The following is a 27259-nucleotide window of genomic DNA, read 5'->3' on the forward strand; positions in this document are numbered from 1 at the left end:
CCCTTGGTTTGGTGTGCCTTATTGATCACTCCTTCCAACCAAACAATTGGATTGATCATTTCAATCCATCTACTATGCTTCTTGACCTCTCTTTTATTGATCTTCACTTAGCCATGTCGCCTTCCACTTGCCTAGGGATTTTCTTTAAAAATAGAAAACCAACTCCTAAACACTCCAAAATACATATATACATAGTATTTCCATTTCTCTTCTTGATTCAAAAGGGCCATAGTGATTTAACCATTGGAACTCAAGAAAGAGTCATTTTTCTTGGCGTTACTCCAATCAAGGCAGTGAACTGTATAGTTACAAAATGATTTTTAAACACCTACCTAAATAGAACTTCAGGAAAGAAAATTAATACAAAAAAACCTAAATTTAATTCTCTAACTATTAATTTAAAACAAAAAACCTAATCAATCCATTAACTTTTGGATTTTGAGCGTGCAAGTTGACTATAACGGGAAAATGCTTATATTTGTTATTACTTTAAAGTTGAATCTATACGAACTGAACACCAACCCTTCTCTTGGGTGTGTAATGGTGTTTTATACTCCTTTTGCACATGTGGAAACCTCCTATATGGACCCATAACCGAAATCTTGCAAGTTGCTTAGTTTTGGCAATTTGTTGTCAATGTTGTCAAGTGCAATTTTGCAAAATGCAAAGTTGTCATGAACAAATTTTCTCCAACTTGTTGTTTGACCACTCCTAGAGTCAAATCACCTCAATTGGGTCTAGTGTGATCCAAAATAAATTACCAACACAATTTCTAATCTATAGAGTTCTAGTCAAAGTTTGGTCAACATTTGACCAACCCTAGCCTATATAAGCAACTTGAACATCTTTACGAAACTTATTGACTCTAAACACACTCACACTCAACTACCTATGTACATGAATCTACTCACACCCTTGGATCTTTATGCTTATCCATTTTTCACTAGTGGTTGGCTAAAACCACCTACAAGCAAAAACTTTTAGGACCTTACCTATGATCCTAGGTGCTCCTGCACCAGCATGGTGGGAGAGTTGTAGATGTTACACCTGAGGGTTTTAGAGCCCTATAAAGGAAAATGCAAGCATTGAAATAATGCACAGAGGAATGAATCTTGTCGTAGGAGAAGATAAAAGTGAGAATGAAAGAGAAGAAGAAGGAAATGTTGATAAATTAGTAGAAGATAAAGTTTTGAACCCAGAAGAGGAAAGTCCCTTTAAGGCCATTTCTAAGATTGGAAAAAGACCTATGTTTGATGTTCCCACATTTTTGGGAAATCTTAACCCAGAAGAATTAATTGATTTGATCAATTATTGGAAGACTATATTGAAGATGAAGATGTTAAAGATCCAAATAGGGTCAAGTTTGCAAAGGCCAAACTGAAGGGTCACACAAAGATCTAGTGGCGGGAGATCCAATTGGAGCAAAATAGAAGAGGGAAGGAAAAAATCATCAGATGGGATAGATAAAAATGAAGTGATAGTTCATTCCCATAGATTATGAGATTGATCTATTGAATAAAATGCAAGGGTTGAAGCAAGCAGGAAGATTTGTTTAAGAGTTTACCAAAGATTTCTATCGAGTTCTCATTAGAATTGGCCATGCATAAGCTAATAAGGAGAAACATGTCTGTTATTTTAATGGGTTAAGGCCAAGCATTCAAGAGGAGATGAGTCTAGTTTGAAAGACCAATATTGATGAGGTATATCAATTTCCCCTAGGAGTTGAGAAGAAGTTGAGTAAAATGTTTGATAACAAGAATATGGAAGAGGTCGCGGTGGAAGATCTGGAGGACAGTCTTATGGAGGCTGAAATGATGAGTAGAAGAAAAAGGATGAGGTTGGAATTAGAAGTCATACTAAAGGGGAAATAATTACAATCATTTCCTTGATCAAAACAATATAGATCAGAGAGGAAGAGGAAATGAACAAGGATATAGAAGAGGAGGTTTCCATAGAAAATACTTTCACTATGGAGAAGAAGGGCATAGAGAATTTGAATGTTCTCAATGCCAAGGAAGGATAGATCAAAGAACCAAAGGCTAGTCCAAAGTCATGTATGTTAATGAAGATGCCAAATCATACCATTTTAAAGACATTGAAAGAGGATAAGTCCTAGCTAATAAGAGAGTCTTGCTAACTGGAGAAAATGAACATGATCAAAAGAGGAGCCTATTTTGCACTAGGTGTGAAGGTGAAGATAAGTGTAGTGATGTGATCATTGATGGTGGAAGTACTGGCAATATGGTATTAGAAATTATGGTCACCAAGTTAAATCTTAAGAGGTAGAAACACCCATGTCCATGTTGTATTTCCTGGGTGCAGGATGACCACAAGGTCATGGTCAATGAGTAGGGCCTAGTGAATATCAAGATTGGAAGCTACCAAGATGAAGTGTTATGTGATATCTTACCTATGGACATATGTAATGTGTTGCTGGGTAGGCCATGGTAGTTTGTCATGAATAATGTACACGATGGTCAAGAAAATACCTACACTCTAACAAAGGATGGAGTGAAACATAAGCTAAAGTCATTGAAGGAGAAACAAGAAAAGGTATGTAGTGCTATCAAAATATGCTTTGTTGATGGAAAGGTGTTTCTTCGTAGTATGAAGCATGAGCATATGTGACATTATATAATACCAAAAGATAGTAAAGAAGAAGTAGAGGAGGTACCTCTAGAAATTTTTGATTTATTGGGAGAATTTCTTGGTATTGTGTTAGATAATGTACCTAATGGATTACCCCTAGTGACGAAGAACAATCACCAAATGGATTTGATTCTAGGAGTGAGTTTTCCAAAAAGGAAGTGCATAGAATGACATCAATAGAAAGCAAAGAGTTGAACAGACAAGTTCATGAGTTGTTGCAAAAGGGGTTGATTTGAGAGGGTCTAAGTCTATGTGTTGTACCAACAATATTAACACCTAAGAAGAATGGAGAATGGAGGATGTGCATAGATTCTCATGCTATCAACAAGATCACAAGCAAGTATAGATTTTAATTACCAAGGATGGATGATATTATGGGCTATTTGAGTGGATCTATGTATTTCACAAAGATAGATCTCAAGACTAGATACCATCATATTCACATAAGAGAAGGCAATGAGTGGAAGACTGCTTTCAAGACAAGTTAAGGACTGTACGAGTGGTTAGTCATGCCTTTTGGGCTAACCAATGTACTAAGCACTTTCATACAACTCATGAATGAGGTACTGAAGGAGTTTCTAGGTAAGTTTGTCATTATTTACCTAGATGATAGTTTGATCTTTAGTAAGATGTTGGAGGAGCATTTGATGCATCTTTGAAAGGTGTTTGATAAGTTGAGGAAGAAAAGTTGATAAACCTAAAGAAGTGCAATTTTATGAAGAAGGAGTTGGTATACCTAGGATTTTTAGTTTGAATAGAAGGCCTAAAAATGAACCCAAAGAAAGTGAATTCTATCCTTGAATGGCCTACTCCAAAGAGTTCTATAAGGTAAGATCTTTACATGGACTGGCTAGTTTTTATAGAAAGTTCATAAGAGGTTTTAGCAATATTTGTGGACCCTTGACTAAAACAATGAGAGGGGATAGGAAATAATTTAAGTGGACTGTAGGAATAGATAAAATTTTTACTCTATTGAAATAGAAAGTTACAAAGCAATCTATTTTAGCACTTCCAGATTTTAATATGGTGTTTCAAATAGATTGTGATGCTAGTCCAATAGGAGTCATTTTGAGCCAAGAAGGTTGACCTGTTGCTTATTTTGGTGAGAATTTGAATGATGCCAAAAGAAAATATTATGTTTATGATTAGAAATTTTATGCTATAGTTCAAGCATTGAAGTGTTGAAAATAATTGTTCAATTGTATATTGTCTTTGATGTTACACAAAATGTCAAGTCTTTACCAGTCAATGTTTGTCAAGATCACTCAGGCAATGAAGACAATTTCTAGTGTTTGTCGAGTGTTCTAGAGATAATCAAGTTCAGAGTAAGTGTCTGGTGAGTTCACTCAGGTACCGGTTCACTCGGGCACCCGAGAGAAGTCGGCACAAAACTAGTGTTAACTGAACTCACTCAGTTACCAAAGGGAAATCATGAGGATGTAGTGTTAATAGAGTTCACTTAGTTACCAAAGAAAGTCTGGATAAAGTATTTTTTGAGTTAATGTTAACTAAGTTGGGTTGGCTAATGAAGGATTTTGTTGAGTCAACATAGTTGGTTTGATGAATTTATTTGTTAAGTCTAGCCAACTTAAGGGATGACTGTTGAATATTAGAAAGTGTATTCAAGCTAACTTAACAAGGTAAATGATATAAGTATAAGGTAAAGTTGTGGGATTGAATATGAGAAGCATGGGATTGAGAAGATAAATCAAGGAAGCGTATTGGAAGGATATCAGAGTATCCTAAGTTGATCGAGCTGCAAAGTTTTATCTGATCAAGGAGGATCAGGTAATTGAGCAAGAACAAAGATCTAAAATCAATAATATAGTTGTATCAACAATCAAGTCATATCATTGTTACTCTCTAATGATTATGGCAATGAATCAAATCTCTTAATAGAGTTAGCTTAACAACTATTTTCCAAATCCTCTAACAAGGTGGCATTTCTAGATTGAAGTGTCTAAAGACCTCTAACAAGACCACTCCTAACAGGGTGAATTAAATCCTTTAATAGGGTCACACCTAACAATGTGTTTTATAACCTTTAATAGGATTAGTTGCTAACAAGGCTCACTTCAGAAGAGTGAAAAACAATAACTAGTTGCAATTGGTTACTTTTCCAAATTGGGTTTCCACGTTAAATCCTGGTGTCACATATGTTCGTGTTGTTTGTTTTATGTTTCTGCAACTAAGTTAATTAAGGTTAATCAAATTTAATATATCATAGGATTTGCATGTCCATTGTTAACCAAGTAACAATGCATATATTCAATATTAACTGAGTTACCGTGTTAACCGAGTGATTCAGTGCTAACCAAGTTACAACAATATTTCAGTTTCAATAGAGTTTGATTTTGAATTGTATTGACATCTTAAGGGATCTTGGATTTATTTTTGTGCTAAATGATTCACCCCTCCCCTCTTAGTTACTCCTTTTATATTTCCAACATAAAGAAGTGGAGACACTATCTTCTCCCTAAGGAGTTTGTTTAGTATACTGATCATCAAGCTTTGTAATATTTGAATAGTCAAGGAAAATTAAACTAGAGGCATTTTAAGTGGGTTGAGTTTTTGCAGAGTTATACATTTGTTTTGAAATGATCATTGGGTTCAAGGAACTCAATAATTTTTATCCAGAGAATCCTAATTTTGGTGAAGCATAGGAGGCTTGTACAAAACTTGTTACACTTGACAAGACAAAGTGGTTGAATTTCATAATCAAAGATGGTATGTTATTCAAAGGAAGCTAGTTGTGCATTTCAAGAAATTCAATGAGAGAGAATCTCATCAAGGAGAAGCATAGTGGAGGATTTCTTGGACACTTTGGTAGAGATAAAACCATTGATTTGGTTGCTAAGAACTATTATTGGCCATAGTTGTAGCACGATGTCAAGAAGTTTGTACAGAGTTGTAGAGTATGTCAGATGGTGAAAGGAGTGAAGTGGAATGCAAGGATGTATCAACCATTACTTATACCATAGAAGTCATGTGAGGATGTCAGCATGGATTTTATTCTTGGATTACCGAGAACTCAATGAGGGCATGATTCTATTTTTGTAGTGGTTGACAGGTTTTTAAAGATGGCACATTTCATTCCTTGCAAGAGGACTAGTGATGTTGTTCATGTGGAAGAGTTATTTTTCAGATAAATGATGAGACTACATGGTCTACCAAACAGTACAATTTTAGATCTAAATACCAAATTTGTTGAGTATTTCTGATGTACATTGTGGAAGAAATTGAAGAGAGATTTGAAGTTTTATTCATCACATCGTCCATAGACTAATGGACAGAAAGAAGTTGTGAATAATAGTTTGGGAAACTTGTTGAGATGTTTGGTGGGAGATAAACAAAAAGGATGAGATTTGATTTTACCACAAGTAGAATTTGAGTGCAATAATTCTGTTAATAGGAATACTGGTAAATCACCATTCTAGATTATATATGGGAGCAATCCTAGAAATGCTTCAGAATTAAGGTAGTTGGATAAAGGAGAGATAAGTAGTGTCATGCCCAAACTTCGTGGACAAAAACACACAAATATTTTTTTTTACCATAATTAAAATTCACTAAGTTTGATAAGTTGATTCTCAGCTAAAGATATAGGCACACTGAAAGGCGGACACAAAATCCCTAACAAAACATTTAGATTACGTCTCAGCTTTAAAGACACCATGAAGGAAAAGATTGATAAGCTAAATCGTTCATTGTTAAATCGATTAATTAAATTAACAATTTAATTTGAATTAATTAAGATACCTAAAACTTGAAGATTTTAATAACTTTTAAAACATTGCATGTAAATTACAATAGTTGATCCTTATGAACAGTAAATTTAAGTTCCATTAACTTTGATCAATAATAAATTTACTAGGCAAGATATCAATTAACATTATAACTAATTGATTTGAATGCTCAGATAAGTAATATCAGATTAATGATTCAAAATGAAAAAAAAAAAAGGAGCACACTTACTAAAATAACATTTCCCATAAAATTCATCTATAATTCATAGACAACATTTCTACGAAAGATAATATATAACTAGAATAAAACAACTAAATATTTACACTTATTTTAAATAGTTAATTAACCTTAAATTAAAACTAATAAATGACACATTAAAATTGTTTTAATTAAAATATACTAATTTCACATTTAAAACTTTTTAAATTAAAATTTATTTAATATATTAACATCTAAGACACTATTTAATACTAATAAAATAAACTAATTTAAACTAAATTTAAACCAACATAAAAACAATATATCAAAATTTAATATTTAAAAGGATCATAATGATTAAATTATATATAAAAGATAAAGTTCCCAACTAACTAATATTAACTAATCATAAATTTAAAACTAAACTAATCTTCAATTTAATTCTATCTTAAACAAATAACAACTTAAAAACTTATCTAAAAAAAATTATTACTAAACTAAACTTAAAATGATCTAACTAACATTACTAAAACCTAACACCTAACATGACTAACTCTACCCTAACTCCCCCCCTACACTAACTCTATTCGCCACTAACCCTTGGGCAAGCGCTTCCCAAGCGTTGTCCTTGGGATAGCGCTTTGCCCGAGGGTATGCTGGCAGAGCCACCCCCCTCAAAACCTGTGGCCAAGAGATATAAGGTCAAGCATGTTTTGTTTAAAAACAAACTTAAATGCTCCCCCTCCCTCATTAAAACGTGCGATCTCAGTGGAGGGTAGTTGGGGAGAAAGGCAAGTGGAATTACTTGCTAACTTTGTTTTATAACCAAAACTTAATTGCATTCCCTCTCCAAGATGAATGCCCGGTTTTAAAATGATGATGGGGATGGGACATGGGGGCAGGGTGACGTCACCCCCCCATGATCATTGTTGACTAAGCACAAACATATATTATAAAACCCTTTAAAACATAGCATTTGAGATGTGATGCCCAAGGTAAAATGGGTAAGCATTTAAGACATAAAGTTATGTAGTTAACCTAGGATATTTTAAAAGTTTATTTTTGCATTGATATATAAATTTATTCATAAATTTGTTAATTTAAACATATTTTTCAACCACAATATAAGAAGGAATCTTTCAAAGATTCTTTGTTGCAAAGAGGTGGAATTAAATTGCCTCTTCATACAAAATCCAGAGAGTTTTCACTCTCTTGGAATACTTTTTTTTTTGAAATTTTCTAAGTATAGAATTACAAGGCAATGCCAATATATATATATATATATATATATATATTTTTGGTCTAAATTTTCTAAGTATAAAATTTTCAGTTGATTAATAACCAAGGGGGAATTAAATTTTTCTTTTCAAAGCAAATCTATAAGAACTTGTTACAACTTAATATACCAAAAATATGAATTATCCGTTTTAATCAATAATGCAAGAATAGTTTGATTCAAATAATCATGCAAACTGAATCTACATCCATGATCATAATTTTCATTTTCAACATAAAAGAAAACTTGAAATTTTACCAAATTGAACATCATCAATTCCATCCTATTCTTGATGTGCAACCATCTAAATTTAAATCAAAATCACATGATAACCAATTATACTCAATCACCACTTTTATTGGCAAACCTGATTCAAAGGCTCAGCTAGGAAAGAATCAGGAAGAAAACCTGACTTCATTGCTAATCGAACAAAGTTTTGAGATACCAATTACATAGGATTTCAATCCTGAATTACAACACTTAAATGAAATTTCCTTCATGACCCTCAACAAGGGTTCCATATCCAATTCTGCAACACATTTCTATGAACTGTGGAGGAAACAGAATCTGATCGGGTGACAACCAAGCATAACCAAGAGACAATCAAACATGCATATTCAAACATGGTTTTCACAATATGATTCACAATGAATCAACACTAGGGAAAGGTGGATTCTTCCAACCAGGAGAAGTCAAGCACAACACCAAACAGATGCCCAATCGGGGCTATAAACCAAGAACTTCCGTTCTTTCATTTCAACATACCATAATCATACAAGGTTTGTGCTGACAGGTAGGGGCCCATAACACCCTACCCTTTCTCCCTCTTCTCATCCTAAGAAGAGACTCTACACTGGTTGGAGTCCAACTAAACAAACCTTTCCCAAAATTGGTCACTTCTGCCCTATCCAAGGGTGAGTAATACCAAAACACCCATGCAAGAAAATCTCAAAATTTCAAACATAAACATGAAAAGAAATCATCCAAAATAACATGGTTTTCAAATCTTCCCAACATACCCACAAACATACAAACATTCAAACAACAACAAGGTAGCATAAGCATGAAACAAGAATGAAATCTAAACAAGGGAGATGAAAATTCCTACCTGCACAAAGAGGTAATGGCAAATGAACCAATTTGAGTAGAGTTTTCCCCTTCCTTGCTTCAATCTTCCAAGACTCCTCTCTGAATCTAGAGATTGGGTAACAACCTCAACTAGTCCAAGAAGGGCCTCTAAATAAGCCTCAAAATTAACCACCAAAGGGATCAATAACTTCTCCCACCCACCTACAAATCTAAAAGCTCCTAACTCAACCCACACTATGGTTAAACACTAAGTGGAGGTGGAGTGAGACAACTCATGGTAGCCATAGTCAATTTTCGCACAAAAGAAAAAAGAGACTTTTTGAGTGGCCTCAAAAGTCAATAAAAGGGGCTTAGGGGTTGGAAAAGACCCCCAACCCATACCCATATCCTTTGGGTATAAATATTTCAAGTTTTAAAACCTTAGGAATAGGTTTAGAGCCAAACAAATGCTAGGAAAACAATTAGGACCAACTAACAACTCTAAAATGCAGATTAAGCACTAATCCGAATTAGAGATGACTAACCTCGATTAAGAGCCAAAAAGAAAACTGACACTAACTTAAACCAACATAGGTTCAAAGGTTACACAACTAACCCTACTTAGCACATTGAAGAACATAAACAAATTTACGAGTGTCAAGCGACACTAAAAGAATATAGTTACGAACACTAACATTCACTTAACACAGAAAGATACATACATACATCTCACAATACAATACTTGAATTACGAACAACAAGGTTTCCAAAATTAGCACATAGGGATCAATTCTGTTTCCTCTGTGGGTTTCCTCGACTGAAATATCTGCACACTCATTGCACACATTAGTACTCCCGAAAATCACATGTACATATGTATATATATGTATCAGGAATCACATAAATTTAAAACAACCATCTATAACAAAATCAGGGTTCCTCACATCTTATTCAATTCTTAACCATTTAAAATATCTTAAAATCAAAGTATCGATGCTACATTTACTGATTTCATCAACATACATATACATAAAACATTAAATGACAAACATCAAATATCTGAAAATAACATCACACAACATGAAATAATATGATATGTTCAGGTATCTAATAATGTCTCGACATCTTGAGTCGTGAGTATCAAAATGATAAAGTAATAACTAAGGCTACGAAGGGTTGGGGCGAGGCCTCACAAGTAGTGCTGAAGCCAAAGATTTTGTTGAACATTTGAAAAATATCCATGAAGAGGTGATGAAGCATATTATAAAGATGAATACACAATACAAGGCTAGGGCAGATGTGAAAAGGAGGTATAAGGAATTTAAGATTGGAGATAAAGTCATGGTTCGTTTGAGGAAGGAGAGATTTTAGTGGGTACATATAATAAGCTAAAAATGAATAAGTTTGGACCATGCAAGGTAGTGAAAAGGCATGATTCGGGTCGATGCAAGCACCCATCCAACCCTGTAAATCAAGAGTTGAGGATTCCAAAAAGGGGTTATAATATAAATCAAAGCAATGCTTTAAAAGTTATGGCCTTCCAAAGTTGGGTCAACCGAAACTTCCAAAATAAATGGATTGTGTATTTTTTGGGTATGTCAACCCTAGGTATTAAGTTTGAGTGTCTAGGACCTTTCCGGGCAACATAAAATTGCCTATTTAAGAAATGCCCATAGATTGTCTAGGACAACTCTAGGTGATAGCTCATAGCTTTGTCTTGCAGATTTGTAATGAAGGCACCCAGGTTGGTTAGCATATTGTAATTCTAAATTCTATAATTTTGCATTTGCGGTGAGAATAAGACACCCATATTTTGTTCTCGCAAATTATTGTTATTTCTTTGTTTAAGTTATGTGTATAAGGTATTAAGGGGAGCACCCTTCATCACTTCCCATGCCCCTAATTCACATTGTTGAATATCTCTTTTTCCTGTGTAATGCTTCCATTGGCAAACCTCTATTTTCCTCACCACCCAGTGCTACCACATTAAGCAAAGGAGAATATTTGAACTTCAACATAAACTCAAATAGTGCTACAAAAAACTCACTAAAAATCCACGATACCATAGCAAATGTCAAAGATCGGTTGCTTGACCCTCCTTGATTGTTTATTGAAATGCGTCATTTTAACATTTGAAGCATATTTTTGCCCAAAAGGATTTGATTTTGTGTTTGGTTCATATACATTATGGCTTTGTCTATTATCTCTTGAAGGAGAGGATTCAATGTTTATACCATCCCCATGCTTTGATAGCTCACCCACCTTAAAAATTGAAATTGTATCTTTGTACTAGTCTCTCTTCAGAAAACCAATTTTGTGTATCAATAAATCTAGCTCACAGAGTGCCTTTCATCACATTCAAAACCTCCAAAGCTCGAGGATGAAAATATGGTTTCATAATTTTTCCTTTCCTATAACTGATTTGGGCAAAGGACATCCCATGCATATCCAAGATCGAAAAAGATAAGGTCGTGGAAATTATGAGAGTGAATATGAGCTAATTCGATGTGTTTATTAGAGGAAAGAATTTTTTTTGAGCAATAAAGATAGTATCAGATATTGAAGATATTAGCTGCCATAAAAAGAGGTTTTTGTATCTATATCTTTGCATTGAAGGAACTACATTGTATGTTGCATGTTTGGGCATTGACCTCATCTTGCATACATTTTGTATTTGCATATAACAATTCCTAACGTGGTTGAGGCTTCTAACAAGGCCTAATTCCTTTAACAAGGATTGAGACACTATACGATTGTAATATACTCCTAACAAGGTCAATATCTTTCACAAGATACTTTTGATTAGTGGATCATTTTGTCAGTTACATCCCCACTAGGATTTTTTCTTGGCCAAGGTTTCCCTAGTCAACAAAATATGGTGATATAAGTTCTCTTATTGCATGGTTATGTCTACTACTCAATATAGTTAGTTTACTTTCATATGTAAGTTATAAGATTGTTAACAATATCCAATTTTGGGCTAAAGTTTGTAAAATACTGATTCACCTCCCTGCGATCAATATTTCTCATTTCTAACAATTGGTATCAAAGCATAGTTACTTAGAAGAAGCTTAATAGCTCGAGTAAATTCCCTATGGATATGGAACAATTATAGAAGAACCTAGAAAAAGCTCTTGAGTAGATTGATATTCTTAGTGAAAAAAGAGACGCTTTGAAAGAAAGATATGAGGATGCAAAAGACTACATTGGAAAGGTGAACAACAAGATTGATCATATCAAGTCCAAGAAAGAGCCGAAAAGGTAAAAGACAAGATTGATCATCTCAATTCCAAGAAAGAGTCTAAGGATCAAATCAAGGACAATGATGAAGTTTCAAGACTGAAGAAAGAAAAAGAGATCTTGAAGCATGAACTGAAGATTATTGATTTGAAATTGAGCCTAAAGAAAGATGATAACAAAATTGAGTCAAATCTAAAATTTTAGAATTTAGATCTAAGATCCAACCTTACAAAAGTTGCATTTGAGCTTGAATCCATTAAGTTGTAGTATGCAAAACTTGAGAAATATAATACTATTGTGAAAGGAGAGTTAACCCAATCTAAGCAACAACTTGAGAGATCATATTTTAGTAGTGAAAGGATTGATGAACAAATGTCTTTTCAGAGACCTTCATATGATAAGACCGGTCTTGGATATTTCATTGGAGAAAAATCAACTAAGAAATCTAAAGCTAGAAAGGCACCTAATCTTGAAATTCATAAGCCTAAGCAAGAAAAGTAAGATCTAAACAAGATTGAGTCAAATCAATTTGTTAATGCACCTAAGGAGGTTGAGCAAGTCAAGCAACCCGAACAAGTTGATGAACCTAAGAAATATGAGCAAGTTGAATCACCTCAATAAGTGAGATATTAATTCAAAGGTAGATGTTATGCATGCAATGAAGTTGGTCATATGAAAAGAAACTACACATGTAAATCATTCAAACTAATTATGATCTTATTGTTATAATTTTCATGGTTTTGGTCATAGAGAAGTTAATTGTAAAAAACCTAAGTTTGATAACAATTATAGAAATAGTAGAATGTTTAGAGGTACTAACCCTACATGAAGGAGATCTAAAGAAGGAAACAATGAAGTGAGGAATAACATTGTGTGTTACAAGTGTAACAACTTTGGACATTTAGCCATAAATTGTAGAGCACCTGTAAACCAGCCTAGACCCAGCTTTGAAAATAATGCACCAGTATGTTGTGAAACATCTTTGGCCATATAGAAAGATTTTGCAGAATGCATATGAGGAACAACAACAAGAATCCAAACATCGGAAGGAATATAAATAGGAATGATAGAATAATAGATAGCAACAACGATACTAAAAAATACAACATAAAGGAACATTAGAAGAATTTAAGGAGGTATTTTTCAAAGCTAAAGATCCATCTAGTTCACATGTTGTGGTAGAAAAATAGTCAAACAAAGCATCTAGAAGCATATTGAAGTCAACAATTGTATTTGATTCATCCTATCTAAATTAAGTACTTTATATAAGATATTGAGCATTAGAGAGGTTGAAGTGATGATAGAAAACAAGTTGAGGTTTGGGCAGTTAGTAAGAGGTACAATGTGATGTGTTGAAGTTGTGGTTAAGAGAGCAGATGATATAGAAATTGTATGTGAGTGCACGAAAGAAATTAAGTTGCCTGGTAACTAGAAACAACTTTTTTTGATTATGCACTTATGCAATTAATGCAACGATGAATTGAAAGCAATTTTGAGGAAGGGTGCCCCCCTTAATACCATAAACATATAACAAAAATAAAGAAACAACAAAAAATGCGAGAACAAAATATGGACTTCTTATTTGCACCGCACATGTGGAATTATAGAATTCAGAAGTACAATATGCTAACCCACATGGGTGCCTTCATTACAATAATCAGCAAGACAAGCTGCGAACTATCACCAAGAGCTATTCTAGACAATGTTCGGGCCTTTCTTAAATAGGCAATTTTATGTTGCTCGGGAAGGTTCTAGACATCAAAACTTAATACCTAGGGCCAACAGACCCTAACAATACATATAGAGTCGACCAAACATATCTTTGACATTTATTTTAGGAATTTTAGGTAGCCCAACTTCGGAAGGCCATAACTCTTGAACTGTTGCTCTGATTGGCTATTATAGCCACTTTTTGGAAATGCCAGCTCATTATCTATAGGCTTAAAATTGTGCTAGTGCCCTTCCATCGAGTTTTCATACCTCATATGGGCACTGTAAGGCCTCCAACAGTGAGCCTACAGATTTTTTCTACAAATTTATCCACCAAAAATCTGCAAGAACTTCTCTGATACTTAAGTTGGAACAATGAGATTTTATGGTAGGCTTATAACTCTAAAATGAATCTTTCTGTAGAAAATGAGAACATTTCGAGCTCGTATGACAAACTTACTAAAAATTTTAATCTCCTAGAAATAGAAACCCCCCTATCTACTAGTCCTTATTAAAATAGATAAGATTGAAATAAAAATGTTTTTGGGTGATGCAAGATTGCTGTTACACCCAGGATGCTCCTACATCAGACACCGGGGTAATTTGAGAAGTGACTTTGTCATGTCTCAGGTGTTCGGAGGAAAACCAAGATGGTTAACCTCCTCCCTTACTAGCCATGATGAATCCTCTATTGGCCTCCCTTTCCATTTGACTAGGTATTCTTCATAAGTTCTATTCCTAGTACTTTTTCCAATACGACTATCTAGTATCTCCTCAATCTCCTTTGTAGCCAAACTAGCTACTGGAATACCCTACTACGATTATATAACTTCATCTCCATCACCTCCTTCATAATACTCTATCAAATCTAAAATATTAAATACTGGTGAAATATTGAATTCAAAGAGCAACTCCACTTCATAGGCATTTCCAAAATCATGCCTTTTCACTATCTTGCATGGTCCAAACTTTTTCATCTTTAGCTTATTATATATACCCACTGGAAAATGCTCATTTCTCAAATGAACCATGACTTCATCTCCAATATGAAATTCCTTATACCTCCTTTTCACATCTGCCTTAGCCTTGTACTATGTATTCATTTTTATGATGTGTTTCCTCACCTCCTCATGGATGTTCAACAAATTCTTCTACTTTAGCACTACTTATCTCTCCTTTATCCAACTACCTTAGTTCAAAAGCATTTCTGGGACTACTCCCATATACAATCTGAAATGGTGATTTACCAGTACTCCTATTGATAGAATTATTATATGCAAATTCTGCCTGTGGTAAAATCATATCTCATCATTTTGGCTTATCTCCAACCAAGCATTTGAACAAGTTTCCCAAATTGTGATTCATAACTTCTATCTATCCATCAGTCTATGGATGATGTGATGAACTGAACTTCAAATCTATCTTCAACTTCTTCCACAATGTATGCCAAAAATACCAAACAAATTTGGTATCTCGATCTAAAACTATACTCTTTGACAAACCATATAGTCTCACCACTTCTCTGAAGAACAACTCTGCCACATGAACAACATCACTTGTCTTCTTGCAAGGAATAAAATGTGCCATCTTTGAAAACTTATCAACCACCACAAAAATGGAATCATGCCCTCGCTATGTCCCTGATAATCCAAGAAAAAAAATTCATGCTAAAATCCTCCCATGACTTCTCTAGTACAGGTAATGACTGATACAAGCATGTATTCTACTTTACTCCTTTCACCATCTGACATACTCTACAACTCTATACAATCTTCTTCACATCTTGCTGCAACTATGACCATTGATAATTCTCAGCAACCAAAGCTATGGTTTTATCTCTACCAAAATGTCCAACCAATCCTCCACTATGCTTCTCTTTGATGAGATTCTCTCTCATTGAACTTCTAGGAACACACAACTGGTTTCCTTTGAACAACATACTATCCTAGATCATGAAATCCAATGACTTTGTCCTATCAAGTGTAATAGGTTCTATACAAGCCTTCCACACTTCACCAAAATTAGGATCATCTAAATACAAAGTACTAAGTTCCTTGAACCCAACCACCTCTATTTGCATTTCTATAAGCAAAATTTGTCTTCTACTAAGAGCATCTGCAACTTTGTTAGACTTCCCTCTCCTGTGTTTCAGAAAAAATGTATAACTCTACAAAAACTCAACCCACTTCAAATGCCTTTGGTTTAATTTTCCTTGATTATTCAAATATTGTGGAGCTTGATGATTAGCATACAAAAAAAACTCCTTAGGAAGAAGATAGTGTCTCCAATTCTTCAGTGCTTGAAGTATTTCCTGATTATAAACAAAATATTTTCTCTTTGCATCATTCAACTTCTCAGTAAAATAAGCAACAGGTCTACCTTCTTGGCTCAAAATGACTCCTATTGTAGTACAGCTAGTATCATAATCTACTTGAAACACCTTGTTAAAATTAGGAAGTGCTAAAATAGGCTTCTTAGTAACTTTTTGTTTCAACTGATTAAAAATCTTATCTACTCCCACAGTCCACTTAAATTCTTTTCTATCATCTCTCATTGTTTTAGTCAAGGGTCCACAAATACTGCTAAAACCTCTTATGAACTTTCTGTAAAAACTAGCTAGTCCATGAAAAGATCTTCACTTTGTCACACTCTTTGGAGTAATTCAGGGATAACCTTCACTTTCTTTGGTCCATTTTTAGACCTTCTAATGAGACTACAAATCCTAGGTACACCAACTCCTTTACAAAATTGTACTTCTTCAGGTTTATTGGCAAATTTTCTCCCCTCGAGTTATCAAACACCTTGCAAATATGGATCAAATTCTCCTCCAATGTCTTATGAAAGATCAAAATATCATCTAGGTAAACATTGACAAACTTACTCAAAAAATCCTTTAGTACCTCATTTATGAGTTGCATAAAAGTGCTTAGCACATTGGTTAGCCCAAAAGACATGACTAACCACTCGTCTAGTTCTTTTGTCTTGAAATAAATCTTCCACTAGTCACCTTCTCTGATATGAATATGATGGTACCCAATCTTCAAATCTATCTTTGTAAAATACTTAGCTCCACTCAAATAGTCCATAATATCATCCATCCTTGGCAATGAGAATATGTAATTGATTGTGATCTTGTTGATAGCACAAGAATTTATGCATATCCTCTGTTCTCCATTCTTTTTTGGTGCTAATACTTTTGGTACAACACATTTACTTAGACTCTCAAATCAATCCCTTTTGCAACAACTCATGAACTTGTTTATTTAACTCTTCACTTTCTACTAGTCATTTTGTGCACTACCTTGTTTGGAAAATTGGCTCTTCGAACCAAATCCATTTGATGACTAATCTCCTCATTGGGGGCAATCCATCAAGTATATTATCGGATACAATGTCAAAAAATTCTCCCAACATATCTGCAACTTCTATAGGTACCTCCTCTACTTCTTCTTTACTATCTTTTAGAATTATAGAAAAACATGTATACTCACACTTCATACCTTTGAGAAGCTCTTTTCTATCAACAAAACATATTCTGGTAGCACTACATACCTTTTCTTCTTTCTCCTTCAATGGCTTCAACTTATGTTTCACTTCATCCTTGCTCAGAGTGTAGGTATTTGCTCGCCCATCGTGTACAACATGCCTATCAAATTGCCATAGCTTACCCAACAACATATGACATATGTCCATAGGCATGATATCACAAAGTACCTCATCGTAGTAGCTTCCAATCTTAAACTTCACTGAGCACTGCTCATTGACCATGACCTTGTGGTCACTTGCACCCAAGAAATATGGTATGGATATGGGTGTTTCTATCTCTTCAGCTTCAACTTTGTGACCATCATTTCTAACACCAGATTGTCAATACTTCCACCAGATCAATGACTACATCATGACGCTTATCTTCACATCTGCACCTTGTGTGAAACAAGCTCCTTCTTTGATCAAGTTCATTCTCACCACTCAATAGGACTCTTTTGTTAACTAGGAATTCTCTTTCAACATCTTCATAATGTGAGGATTTGGCATCTTCATCAACATGTGCAACTCTGGCTTGGCCTTTTGTTCTTCAATCTGTCCTTCCTTGGTGCTTGGTACATTCAAATGCTCTATGCCATTCTTCTCTATAGTGAAAACATTTCCCACGAAAGCCTCCTCTTCTAGATCCTTGTCCTCTTCCTCTTCCTCTCTGAACTCTATTGTTTTGATCATGGAAATCATTACAATTGTTTTCCCTCTAGTTCTGACTACTGCTCGCAGCCTCGTCCTTGTTCTTCTAATCATCATTATAGTGTCCATAAAATCATCCACCAGATCTTCCACCACGACCTCTTCTATTATTCTTGTTGTCAAACTTCATGTTCAATTTTTCTTCAACTCTTAGGGAAAACTAGTACACCTCTTCAATAATGTTCATTTGAACCAGACTCATCTCATCCTGAATACTTGGCCTTAACCCATTAAGATAACGAGCCACTTTTTTCTTATCAACTTTTGCATGGCCGGTTCTTATGAGAACTTGGTAGAACTCTTCAGTATACTCTTGAATATATTTTCCCACTATGCTTCAACCCTTGCATTTTCTTTAATAGATCAAGCTCGTAATCCACAAGAATGAATTATCACTTCAGTTTAGCTACCATCCGATCCCATCTAGTGATTTTGTCCTTTCCCTTTCTATTTTACTTTGACTGAACCTCCTGCCACTAGATCTTTGCATGTCCCTTCAGTTTTGCCTTTGCAAACTTGACCCTATCAGGATCCTTAATATCTTCATACTCAAAGTACTCCTCTAATTCATTGATCCAATCGATCAGCTCCTCTAGGTTAAGATTTCTCAAAAATATGGGAACTTCAAACTTAGGTCTTTTTCCAATCTTGGAGATGGACCTAAAAATCCTCTCTTCCTCTGGGTTTAGAACTGCCTCAGGTTCAACATTTTATTCTACTTCGTCTTCATCCTCACTTTCATCTTTTATAGGAAGATTTATTCCTCTATGCATTTTTTATTCTAGTGCTTGCATTTGTCTTTGGAGGGTTGAGAAATCCTTAGGTGTAACACCTATAGCTCTTCTGCATGTTCTCTTCATGGAGGCATTTTTGTAATTTTTTTGAAACCTTAGTGCAAACTATGTCTCAATCGGTGACCTGTCTACACGCTCAACCCAAACCATGATCTTGGTGTGAACTACCTAAAAGTTGTTGATCTGTCCACACACTCAAGAACTCTAGCTCTGATACCACTTGATGAAGGGTGCTTCCCTTAATATCATAAATACATAATAGAAACATAGAAATAACATCAAATGAGAGAATAAAACATGGACTTCTTATTTGTATTGGAAATGCAAAATTATAGAATTCACAAGTACAATATGCTAACCCACATGGGCATCTTTATTACAATAATTTGCAAGACAAGTTGTGAACTATCACCCAGAGTTGTTCTAGACAATGTCTAGGCCTTTCTTAAATAGGCAATTTTATGCTACTCAGGAAGGTTCTAGACATTGAAAATTAATACATAGGGCCGATAAACCATAACAATACATATAGGCTTGGCCAAATACATCTTTGACATTCATTTTAGGAATTTTGTGTAGCCCAACTTTGTAAGGCCATAACTCTTGAACCATTGCTCTGATTGACTATTATAACCACTTTTCAAAAATGCCAACTCGTGATCTATAGGCTTGGAACTGCGATGACACCCTTTAGTCTAATTTTTGGACCTCATTCGGGCACTCTAAGGCCTCCAATGGTGAGCCTAAATATTTGTTTTGCAAATTTATCCACCGAAAATTTGCAATAACTTCTTTGATACTTAAGTTGGAACAATGAGATTTTTATGGTAGGCTTATAACTCTAAAATGAACCTTCATGTAGAAATGAGAATATTTTGAGCTTGTATGACAAACTTACTAAAAATAGCAAGCTCCCAGAAATAGCAACTCTCTGTCTACTAGTCCTTATTAAAATAGAAAAGACTGAAATAAAAATATTTTGGGTGATGCAAAATTGCTCTTATATCGAGGATGCTCCTGCATCAAATTTAAAGGTTGAAATCAAGTTATTAAGAACCATTCGATTGTGCAAGAGTTAAAGGAGAGATTTGGAGCAAATTTAAGGCAAATTTGAAGTGTTCTAAACGGCGAATTGAAGAAAGCCCTAGTTTTGTGAAATCAAGGTATTTATCACTTGTGTAGTCATAAATTGAGATTTTAATTTGAACAAACAATGAATCCTATTGTATGTGATGCAAGTGAGAGGCCTAGGTACAAGTTCAAGAAGCACCCATATATTTCTATGGAGGATGATCCCCTAGGAGCATTTTCACAAGTATCAAAAAATGTATTACACGTCAAGGATGTTAGGGAACATATTCATTTCAAATTTAAAAGTATTGGTGATAGTGATATCCACAAAGACCTAGATTTAGTTTGCAACAATGACATGTCACTGAAGCAAGGGTTTGAGCACTTAAATGAGATAAATATGTTGGAAATGATTGAAAATATCATGAATGAAGAATGGAACTAGTGAAGAATGTTTTCAATCATTGTTTTGTCATTGATGTCAAACTTGCTACTTGCAGGAATGACAATTGCTTATGTGATCAAAATACTATCAATTGGTTGATTGACAAGGAGGTGGCAATCAATAAGATGTAACTAGAGCATCTAGAGAAAGGTTGAAGTTATGATGAAGTAGAAGGATTAGCTAAGCCATTGATGAAATAGTGTATTGATGAAATACTCTAAGAGGATGGACACAGTGAGACACATCAAAGATGTAAGGTTTAACTAAGTCATTTGTAAAGCCTAACTAAGTTCATTGGAGAGAGCCGAGCAAGATCAACTTCAGTGTGTGTCGAGCAATCCTTCAGGTGCTGAGTATCAGAAAAGGTAATGGATGCCAAGTAAGTCTTCAAGTGCCGAGCAAAGCAGAAATGCTATAGGTGTCGAGTGCCACTAAACAAAAAATAGGAGCTGAGTAACACAGAAGGTGCTGAGCATCAGTAAACCAATAATCTTGAGTTGTTGCATTATTTGTTAAGTCAAAAGATTCGTCAGATTAGTAGCGATAAGTTTGTTACATCAAATTTTGTGAATTAGTTGGATGATAAGGATGATGAGTAGATGTCACAGAATTTCATGTGAACCATGCAAACCAATTCAAGGAGAATGTTGATGGATCTATCATGAACTTTCTAGAAGAAACAATTTGGAGAGAAAATAATATCATTTTCTCAAGATCAAACTAAGATTTGAGCGGGAAATGAAGAACAAAACTTCTTTATAAGGAGTTACAAGTCATAAATCAAGAGAGAGAGAGGGAGTTGGTTAGAAGAGTGGTCATATGAAGGAGCTAAGAGAAGACTAGTGTGAAGTGTCAAGAAGAGGACATAGTGAGGAGTAAGAACAGAGCATCGAGACTCTGAGTTGATGAAGTGACCATTAAGTGCATTGGCATTATGAGTGAAAGAACTCAAGAAGATAGATATTGAAGGGTGAACAAGCTGTCAGCACTGTAAGGAAGAAAAGCCAAGCAAAGAAAAGAACTAAAGAGTGATATGAAATCTGCAAGGATAGGGTTGCAGTCTTTATCAGGTCAAAACCCTTATAATACTTTCTTACCATTGTATTAGATATTGAAATCCTATATTGCTAGGTTAGCTTAACAGCTAGGTGGATAAGCCTCAGGAAAAGGATAGAAGATCCCTAGGAGAAGGATAAAGAGATCCTCAAGAGAAGGATAAGGAGATCCTTAGGAGAAGGATAGGAGATCCTTAGTAGGAGGATAGGAGATCCTTAGAGAGGGATGAAAGATTCTTTTGAGAAGGTGACTATAAATCCCACGGACTTGGGTGAGCCTAATAGCTCTATGTAAATCCTTTAACAGGGTGGCATTCTAAGTTGAATGTTCTTAAGTCCTCTAACAGGGCACACTCCTAACAGGGTGTAGAAATCCTTTAACAGGGTCACATTTAATAGTGTGTTGTAGCCTTTAACAAGGCAGGCCTTTAACAACGTAGACCATCAGAATTGGTTGAAATCATTTGCATAGTTATTTTGTGGTTATCATCCCCACCCCAATTTTACCTTCTTATTCTTGGAGGGTTTATGGGTCACCAAAATCCTTAGTGTTATGGTGTGATGCATGTTTACTTTTCATAATTGTTTAATGTTTAATTGCATGCATGACAAGAAAGTAAAAAGGATAGTACTTTTGATTCACCTCTATTTTATTAGAAAGTTTGAATTGGACATTATTGACCTTGAATAACTGATTCACCACCCCTCTCAATTATTCTAAAGAATTCTAACAAAATATTGTCAGATATATGTTTTACACCGAGTTTGAAAACCATGAATGGACCATAATTATATTGAGAAGAATACATGAAGGCATGTTTTGGGTAGGATATATCCCTTTCATGATTGATAATAATATGATTCACAAACTCACTAGTCTCAGCAATGAGGGTTGTAATCCTAGTAATGAGAAGAATGTGTAGAAGTTAGTGGAAGTAAATCTGAAAACCAAGTGTGATGGTAAAAACATGAGAATTGACTTGATAACTGAAACTAATGTAAGCATTATTAACAAGATTATTGAGTATAATATGAACTATAGTTCTAGAGTGAACTCTATGCCTATTGGATTTATCCATGCAGCTTACCTTATGACATCAAAGAAGGAAAAGTTTAACATGTGTGAAATTGCAGTTGCTAGATAACATTGAGAAGTTGAAGAAATCAAAGAATGTTGTATTTATATTTAAGTATTTACTGGCATGCCTATTCATTCAAGCTATTAGAAGTTTCCTTGGTATGCCTAACTAGAAATGGGACACTAACAAGTGCACAATGAGTATGATAACTCATTATTGCATAAAGAAATTAGAGGAAAGAATTACTAATGATATAACAAGAACGATGAAGAGTTTCCAAACCATAATGAAAAAAGGTATATTATCTCTCCATCTTTGGTAGAAAAGTATAAAGATGACATTTTTTTCATGGTTGAAATTGATGTGACATCATGGAAGTAGTAGAACCAAGTGTTAAATTCATTAACCTAATGGGTTATGAAATGACAAAAGAGCTGTTTGAAGGCTATGCACAGATTATTCTAGAATCTAATAGAGATATAGAGTGCCCTAGATGGGTATGTATGATGAAAAGGTTAAGGAAGTTCACAGTGAACTTCACAATGAAGATATCAAGAATAAATTTGGTAAGAAAATTGATGCAATGTTGAAGGAATTAGGAATGACAAGGGAAGAATATAAAGAACTAGTGGGAATAGCTATGGAAATTAGTGTTGATATGAGATTGTTTTGAAGTGAAGAACCTATAATAAAACAATCATTACTTTATCAATGATGTCAAACCTGCTACCTATTGGTGAGACAATTGCTTTTTGGTCTGAAATCTATCATTTAGTTGATTGATGAAGAGGATTTGAAAAAGAGGAGATAACAATAGCACCTAGAGAAAGGTTGAGTTATTTGGTATGTAAAAGAAGCACCAAGACCAAGTAAGACATTGATACTATAGTGTATTTTTTATCTACTTAATGTCTAAAATGAAAGATTACTCAAGTTAATATTGGAAGAAGATCAAGTCAGAAATGTGCCTGCCAAGCCTTGCTAAGAAGTTAGTGCAAGCCAAGCAAAAATTAGTGGAAGCCGAGTGAAAATCAAGAGGTGTCAAGCAAAGATGAAAAATAGTGCAAGCAGAATGATTGTTAGTATATGCTGAGTAAATTTTAGTTGGTGCCAAGAATAAGTAAACTTTAGTGTTCACAGAGTGAACTAGTGTTGGCCAAGTGACCGAACAATATACTTGCCGAGTGACAACAAACAATGTTAAATTGAAGGTTTGATGAATCTAAGCTCACTATTTTATTTTATTGAATTGAGTGCAGCATGTGGAAGATAACTATGATGAGCTGGTGGCATAAAATTCAAGGTAAACCATTTTTAGGTGAATTCAAGGAAGATTGTAGAAGAAGTTTCTAGAGGATTCAGGAACCAAATGGAAAAGTGGGTAGATTCATTGTATCCTACCTAACCCTAAGATGAGTGATTATGGTTAAGCTTCAAAAGATCTAAATTCTCTATTTATAGAGATAACTATTTAGAAGAAAAGGTTGTCATGTGCAAGAACTTAAGGAAGACAAAGAGTCTAGGTTATTGCTTCATTTAGTGGCCGAACAAAAGTGATTGTAGTTGGCATGCAAAGCAAGAAGGCTTAAGAGTATGAATGCTTGAAGGGTGAACAAGATATCAGAGCTAAAGTGTGTGAATGCCTAGTAGAATGGAGGATTGAAATATAGATCTATAATATGCAAGTGAGTTGTAATTTGTTATTAGATCAAGCCTTGGCATTACTTTCTAATCATTGTGTCGGTCTAGGGAAAATCCTTTGGACTAAGGTTGACCTAACATTCATTTGTAAATCTTTTAATAGAGTGAAACAATAGAATGGTCCAATGTCCTCTAACAAGGCTCGCTCCTAACAGGGTGATTGAAATCCTTTAACTAGGTTACATTTAACATTTTGTATTTTAACCTTTAACAGGGTTGACCTTTCACAAGGCATCGCTTCAAAAGAGTGAAAATTAATAGCATGTTACTAGTGGTTTTTCCCAAATTGGGTTTCCACGTTAAATCTTTGTGTCAAATTGTGTGAATGTTCTTGTGTTATTTCATGTTTACATTTCTGCAAAGTTGTTTTGACCTAGGATAGTAATCTACAAAGTTTATGTATTGTATGGTCTAATGGATGCATGCATGATAAGGTTTTATGGATATGGGTTTGCTAAGAATTGAAAATTTTTATTTGTACATCTGGACCTTGGATAACTGATTCACCTCCCCCCTCTTAGTTATTATAAAGAATTCCAAAAATTAGGGCTAGTGGTCAGACATAAGTGTTGATGGCTAAACCCTTAACAGTTGAAGTTGGGACTTCACAAGGAGTCACAGTAGTAGGACAATTAGTGAATGCACCATATGTTCTAGTATCCCGAGTTCAAACTATTGTCATGTGACCAGTATAGAAGGAAAATGATGAAGAGGAAATAAATATAACAAAAGTTCATATAGTAACCCCTTCCAGTACTAGGAGGTTTGATGCAGTGTAAGGCAGGAGAATCCCCAAAGGAGATATCCTGGCCCCTAGAAAATAACCACACAAAGGAAGATACACAATAACACAAATATTTAGATCCAAAATAATACCAATTCTCATTATATAACCATAAGATTTATATACATGAACATGCCCAGTTTTAAGGCCTTCTAGGTTATTACCAAATGCATAAGCAATTACAATAGTAATCCTACAAGATATCACAAGATCCAAACCCTAGCTAGTCCAGATCCACAATTTAGTAAAAAACCCCAAGAATAATATAAATTTGTGCTCACAAGCCACCAAGCAACCTTCTTGTTTCACAAGCCATAGCTACTATCTCTTCTCAAATTTCGCTCCTCTCAGCTACTCCTCTCTAGTTGATTTCCTTAATGCTGGATGATGAATAATGACAAGGCCCTCTACTTATACCAAACCAAGCCATAAGTCAGCCTAACAAGTTACATTAAATAAACCCTCAAGCCACAAGTTACATTTAATAATGCCACCTATTAAATGTCTTTTTTTGTATTTCCTCCATTTTAATTTATTTATTTATTATTTTTCTTCTAATTTTCACACTTTCTTTCTCCTCCACAATTTTTTTAAAAATTTCTTTATTTTTTAAAAATTATAATTATTTTTTTCTTTTTTAAATAAAATTTTCTTCCTTTTTAATTTTATTTTTAAAATTATGCCCCCCTTAATTTTCTGATGCAAGATGCTCTTGCATCAGACTCCCCAAGTAGATAGAAAATGTGTCCCACACTTTGATGCCAAAAAAATATTTGCAACCATCTTAATCTTCACCAAAGGCTTCCAATCCATAAAGGGCAAGAGAACAAATCTGTTCATCAACCATCTATGCTTAATCCACTCAAACATCAGAATCAAATGAATCTCAACAACCCAAGTAGCATGCTTGCTCCCAGGAACAAAATAAACATAATGCTTCACCAAGAATCCCTGTAACTGATCACAACCATGTTACCCAAATATTTTAGTGGGAGAGTTAGTTAAATTAATTTCAGAGATAGAGAGATGGAGAGAGAGATTAATTCCCCACAATTCAAAAACCTTCTCTCTCCACGTACTTTCTCTCTCCCTGTACTAAGAGTTTCTCTTCCCCATACCAAATCCATCTCTCTCTACATACTATCTCCGTCCACATTCTAGAAAGAAGTTTAGATTTAGATTCTTTTCACTATGTACTAAAGCTCTTTTATCTCTCCACTTACTCTAACTTACCTCTCACTATGTACTAAAACTTCTAGAAAGAAGTTAAAGTTTTGGTTGTGTCTTTGCTCTTACTAACCTCATATTTTAATTAATAAAGGATTGGGTATGTAGCCTCATGAGAAATAAGTTATTGGTAGAATATGAGGGAAAAGGTAGAGAAGATTGAGAAATCAATTATCAGGTTGTTTGCAGCAAATCATCATCCCATGCAAATAGAAATATTTTGAAAGTCGACACTGTGTGAAGAACATCACATGCAAACTACTTGAAGGTATGCCTAGCAAACTTGGAGTCATCATGCATAAGTCATATTTGTAGAGCATCCTTAAATGTGCTTCGATGATCTCGATCAAGTGGGAATTTATTCCGTGATACCTTTAGAAGCCCCAAAAGCTCAAACTTGAATTCATTAAAGTGATTAGACATCCCAAGTAAGGACTAGTGATACCAACTTGCAGCATATGGCAGTAATATGGAAAATGAGGTGACTTTCTTGAGCATCAAGTGAAAGGTATCTGATGACAATGTTTGGGGATTTAGATTCCACATAGGTAGAGAAGGTTGTGAATGTTGAAACCACAAGAAGAATATTGCCCATGAGCTATTTGAAAAATGCTTAATTAAATATTAACATTGCATGTGACTTGTTCATCCAATTGTCTCATAGAAATGATAGTCTATCTTATCCAAGGCACATGAACTACTTTATTGAATACCATTGAAAAACATTGAATTGAGGAATAGAGGCACGTGATATTACCTTGTTCTATAACCCATCTACTGGCTTCTCATCTAGCTCAACATCTACATGGATATGCATTTGGAATGTGAAATGATCAATAGAAAAATTTGGAATTTTAGTGCAATATGTATGTGCAAAGAATTTGAATGAAGCTATAGCACTTCACACAAGCTATTTGACATAATATCTCAACTGAACCACAACTTGATACTTCTCCATACATCAAGTGAAATGGGAGAA

General features: G+C 34.6%; 1 pseudogene; it reads right to left on the bottom strand.

Annotated features, from left to right (window-relative positions):
* LOC149546724 (uncharacterized) overlaps positions 1-27259 on the bottom strand; it is a 183945-nt pseudogene that overhangs the window by 48198 nt on the left and 108488 nt on the right.

Source organism: Cupressus sempervirens, chromosome 7 (genome assembly GCF_028749045.1).
Source record: "Cupressus sempervirens isolate cs-2001-9-10 chromosome 7, ASM2874904v1, whole genome shotgun sequence".
Classification (NCBI taxonomy): Eukaryota; Viridiplantae; Streptophyta; class Pinopsida; order Cupressales; family Cupressaceae; genus Cupressus; species Cupressus sempervirens.